This window comes from Rousettus aegyptiacus, unplaced genomic scaffold, assembly GCF_014176215.1.
Source record: "Rousettus aegyptiacus isolate mRouAeg1 unplaced genomic scaffold, mRouAeg1.p scaffold_m13_p_3, whole genome shotgun sequence".
In the NCBI taxonomy this organism is placed as follows: Eukaryota; Metazoa; Chordata; class Mammalia; order Chiroptera; family Pteropodidae; genus Rousettus; species Rousettus aegyptiacus.
Genome location: NW_023416306.1, coordinates 88,991,045 through 88,997,126, shown reverse-complemented (window position 1 = coordinate 88,997,126; position 6,082 = coordinate 88,991,045).

The window sequence follows — 6,082 nt, the reverse complement described above, 5'->3', positions numbered from 1 at the left end:
AGAAATGATAAATCAGTATGACTTCAGAGGACAAGCTTTTAATTAAATGATACCCATAAGTCACCCTTTCTGTTTCCTTAGAGTTCTTTGTGAAAACCTCTCTAATTTGGCTTTAATGTTTAAATGTATGAATACATTCACTGTAACTCAAAATTGCTTCACAATTTCTCCTCAATTTTTTTATACTTATTGTAAAATGTCACCTTTAGCATTTCCAGAGCCTTTTATTTGGCACTTTATTATTGCCCAGCTACAGTCAGCTTACAAGTTTTAAATGTTTATAAATAGAAAAAAAGTAACACGTTACTGTAAAATCTTGAAGTGTTATAACAGAAAAACAAAGATAAAAATGAAATTTAACTAGAAATTTACCGGATTCATGGACCACTTTACTAGTGTGTTGGGAGGATATTTTTTAAACCTCAATTTCAAGAGAAGGTCAGATGCCTTTTAATATATACAGGTTACTTACCTGTTTGGATAACCCTAAAAACAAGCCTTAGATCAGTCAGCTCTGAAATTAATAATAAAAAGTGTTCAATAGTATTCTTCTCATTTACACACATACACAATTAGAAAGGTTATATAAGAAAATAAAATATGTAATTTTTGAGTACCTACCAGAAGCTAGGTAGTATTCAATACTAGAAATTTTAGTCTTCGTAACAGCCCTATTATCTCATCCTTGGAGATGTTAGAACTGAAAAGATTATATATCTTGCTTAGAGGCATGTAGGTTTTTCCAATTTCATAATCAGGGCTTTATCTCTTCCCTCCGCCCCCCAGCCCTGCCTCTCACTCCAGTTTACTACTTGTGTTCCTATGAGAGTACTCTCACTAACAAATTTTAAAAGTTTGCATGCAATCTGAAAAGAAACAGAGCCCCAAATTACTCATGATAGTAATAAAATAAGATTCTCTTTGTTATTCCTGCTATTCCTTCATTTATAATATATTTTAGAATAATTTTTGTTTTTGTTTGGAGATAGCGAATGGGGATCTGGATATTTAAATAAGTTTAAGCTAAGGTTAAAAATAAAGTTGGGACATAATTATTGGAGGTGAAATGTCAGAAGTTTAGTAGTGTAAATTTATAGACACTCAGAAGATATGACTACATATGGGTGGCAGACAGATTGTTAGAGTCTGTGAGCTACAGACAGAGGAATAGATTAGAGGAAAAAATGATTTTTATCATCTTCTATAAATAAAAACATCTAAGAATACACTATTTTATCAAGTCAAGTAAAGAAAAGCTATTTCTTTCAATCAAGACCGATAAGCCTTATAGTCGATTATATGCCAATTTGTTTATTCAATAATAAATTTCTAGAACTACTAAATCACTGATTATTTAGTCAATAAAAAATTGCTAGATCTTATTGTACTAACCTATTCTTATCAAAATACACTACAGAAAAAGACAAAATTCAGAGAGAACAAATGAATATTTTCCATTTTATTCAACATTCTCTTCTGAGTTGTCACTGGTAACTATCAGTTATGATAATGTGCCAGTAAAAAAGAAAACCTCAAATTCCCTATTCAAAAGATGCTTAAATAACTACATGAAATTTAGTCAAGTTTCTTTTACAGAATAAGTAAAATGATTTTGAGCTTTATTAAGTATTAGCTGCTACCATATAAATTACATTTAAAAATTTTATTTAACGTTATCTGAAAGTTATAGAATTCCATTATGGAATAGAAGATGATTCTGCTCACAAGTGCATGAACATAACATTTATAAAATGGATATACTTTAATGTTTGTTTTTACATATACTCGCATTTAGTAAGAAGCCTAAGCAAAAAGGTGAACAATAATGTGGTGAGGTAGCCACAGTCTTATATTATAATACAATAGAAAATTAAATGTTATAATGGTACCAGAAATGAGCATTCTATATGGGATAGATCCTTGCTAACCGGACTTACATGGAACTGATATGCAAACCATGATAGTATGTGCTCTATAAAATGTTTCCTGCAACTGTTACATATTTGTCTGCTATTTAAATCATCTACTTCCTCAAATTAAAGATAGTCAGATACGCCACAATAGATGTCAAGTGGCTGCTTTTGGTGAGTATAGACTCAGAAGTTTTTTTTTTAAAAACATTTCACTTAAATGTTAACTTTGTCTTCCTGCCTGACTCTCTCCATATTATTTTCATTCCATGTACAGGATGTTTACTTGGCACTTTTCTCCCCAAGTTTAGATTTAGGAACAAAGACTGAGGATTAAGTCTGAAACTTTCTCAGCCATAAAACAATAGATGGAAACATTCCATTTTCCAAAGCGAGTGCTGAACTCTAAGCGGCACTATGGAGGAGGTAACAAAATTTCGTGAACTATAGTTGACCACTTATTTATAATTTAGGTTGAGAGGTTGTATGTTGGACATGGGATTACTTTGGAGAGGTTCAAATTACTATCTAATTATTAATGTCATTAACCATAATTAATATAGATCATTATTATTTAATATAATTAATAACATGTAATTAATGATGTTAATAATAATAATTAGTCTCAAGTCTTTTTCTCAACTTCATAAATAGTAACATGAAAGAAACTTGGAGTTTGGAAGATACAGTGGACTGTTGTCATAAGAATCTAAATGACCAGAGGCTTGTTCCTATAACCTATGATTCCAGAGTAGAGGACGGACATTAGGAAGTGTGTATAGTAACAATGAGAGTAGGACATTGGCCTTATTTTACCATCATCTGGTGTGTAGGCCACATTGAAGCAGAATTTGGATCTTCTCAAATCCCAAACAAGAAGGACGTAGAAGCTTAAGGAAACCTCAGTAGAAAGCTTAGAAAATTTCTCTGATTGTCCATGTGCTGAGGGTAGTATTGAAAATGACCGAGTAGAGAAGTCACGTTTACATGCATCAAGGATGCTGCAGAAAAAACATCCTTAGCAAAGAGGACCTTATCTATAACCCATGAAGTTTTTCTTTGAAAGAATCAGCTTTCAAAACTTTGAAGCCAGGCTCAAATTGTACCAGTCAAGTGAGTGAGATTATTCCTGTTCTAGCTTTTTGTTTGTTTTTCAATTAGAGTTGACATTCATTATTATTTTATATTAGTTTCAGATGTACAATATAGTGGTTAGACATTTATATAATTTACAAAGTGATCTCCCCAATTAGTCTAGTGCCCACTGGGGACTATACATAGTTATTATAATATTAATGACTACATTCCCTATGCTGTAGTCCACATCCCTGTGACTGATTTGTAACTACAAATTTGTGCTTCATAATTCTTTCACCTTTTTCACCCACTCTCTTCTGGAAATCACGAGTTTGTACTCTGTATCTATTAGTCTGTTTTCATTTTGTTTGTTTTTTTTGTTCCTTAGATTCTGCATATAAGTGAAATCTTTCTCTGTCTGACTTATTTAACTTAGCATGTTTCTTTTGTTTGTTTTGATTTATTGGTGATAGCCATTCTGACAGGTGTGAGGTGACATTTCATTGTGGTTTTAATTTGCATTTTTCTCATGATTAGTGACATTTAATATCTTTTCATATGTCTATTGGCTATCTGTATGTCCTCTTTGGAGAATTGCCTATTCAGGTCCTTTGCCTATTTTTAAGCTGAATTATTTATTTTTTGGTGTTTTGTTGTATGAGTTCTTTATAAATTTTGGATATTAACCCTTTATCATATGTATCATTAGCAAATATCTCCTTTCATTCAGTTGGCTGCCTTTTCTTTTTATTGACAGTTTCCTTTGCTGTACAAAAACTTTTTAGTTTGATGCGGTTCCATTCATTTACTTTTACTTTTGTTTCCCTTGCCCAAGGAGATACATCAGAAAAAAATATTTTGAAGAGCAGTGTCAGAGAGTTTACTGCCTATGTTTTCTTCTAGGAGTTTTATGGTTTTAGGTCTTCCATTTAACTCTTTAATCCATTTTGAGTTTATGGTATATGGTGTAAGAAGGTGGTCCAGTTTCATTTTTTGTGTATATCTGTTTAGTTTTCCCAATACCATTTATTGAAGAGACTGTCTTTACTCCATTGTATATTCTTGCCTCCATTATCATAGATTAAATGACTGAGAGGCGTGGATTTATTTCTGGATTCGCTATTCTGTTGCATTGATCTACATGTCTGTTTTTATGCCAGCACCATGCTGTTTTGATTCCCATAGCCTTGTTAGTATAGTGTGATATCAGGTCACATGTTACCTCTAACTTTGTTTTTTCTTGAGATCACTGTGGCCGTTCAGAGTTTTTTATGGTTCCAAATAAGTTTCAGGATTATTTGTTCTAGTTCTCTGAAAAATGTCATTGGCATTTTGATAGGAATCACACTGAATCTTTAGATTGCTTTGGGTAGTATAGACATTTTAGCAATGTTAATACTTCTTATCCATGAGCACAGTGTATGCTTCCATTTATTTGTATCTCCTTCAATTTCTTTCTTTAATGACTTATAATAATTTTATCTTCTTGGTTAAATATTTCTAGGTATTTTAATGTTTTTGATGTAATTGAAAATGGAATTATTTTCTTAATTTCTCTTTAAAAAGTTTATTATTAGTGTATAAAAATACAACTAACTTTTGAACATTAATTTTGTATCCTGCTACTTTACTGAATTCATTTATCAGTTCTAACAGAGTTTTTTTTTTTTTTTTTTGGGTGGAATCTTTAAGTTCTCTATGTATAGTTTCATGTCATCTTCAAATAATGACCATTTTACTTTTTCCTTTCCAATTTGTATGCTTTTTATTTCTTTTTCTTGTCTGATTGCTATGGCTAATGTTCCTCTAGCTTTGAATCATTCAGGAGGGCTCAGAAACTCAGATTAGCAAACTGCAAACTGAGGAAAGAGGTAAATAAAGATCACTCTGACTCTTTTCTAAATGTTGGCTTCTATAGACCCAAATTGAAAGAGAGAAGCATTAATAATAAATGAAGCTTGGAATCGTGGTTTTCATACTGGGCTAGATATCATAATTATTACATGGGAGATTAAAGTGATTATATTTTATAAGATGTAAGAATTGGAAATGGTTTCAATTTTTACACAGAGATAAAGAACCAGCCAAAATGAAGGCTAAATTTTAAATACTTTATGATAAAGCCTGTGTCCTGATCTTTCAATGGACTTAATTCAAACACATCTTTATTGGGGGTAAAAACTCATGAATGGGCATATTTAAGCAAAATCTTCATAATTACATAGTAATGCTATAAGTAATATTGTAATGTTTTAGCTGGTATGCTTGATGCCAAGAATTGCATTGAAAGTTCAGAATTGTCAGAATAGAAAAACTACAAGTAAGAAATACACATTTTTCTGTGTGTTTGTGAATCAGTAGATCTTTAAAGAAAGGAAATGCCCACTTTTGTAAATGCCTACAGTAGAAGAAAATACTCAATTATTGCTTTACATCCCATCTCCTCTTTTGCACTTATCTATACTAGAAATTATTAATCTCACTGTAGCAGAGTGCATTTTATAAAGTTTGCCACAATTTCCCTTATCCCACTTGCCCTTCTATAAAACTTTGTGAACACATCACATCTCCCAGTAAGAGGTGGAGTCTATATCTTTAACCCCTTGAATCCGGTTGGACCTTGTTACATCTTTGACCAATAGAATATGACATAGAAACCACATGTCAGTTTCTAGTGAGTCATTTAACTGATGTGGAAATTTCTTCTTGTCTCTTGAAATACTCACTCTTACCATGTTCCTCTCTCAATACCAAATCACCACACTATTAGAATCCAAAGCCTCCGTAGTCCATGTGTAGAGACTCTGGTTGATAAGTCCAGTGGAACTGTATCTGACAGTCAGCAGTTACCAACCATGTATACAGGCAATCTTGTATGTTTATCCCAGTCAAGACTTCAGATACCTACAGCCCCAGCTAATATCAGATTGTGATCACATGAGAGACCTCAAGTGAAAAATCTTCCAACTGAAGTCATTCAATTCAGAGACCCATGAGAGAGAATAGTTTTTTTCTTTAACCCACTTAATTTTGGAGTCTTTGTTCTGCAGTCATAAATAACTAAAATCATCTATTATTCTGAAGCTCAGACAAGA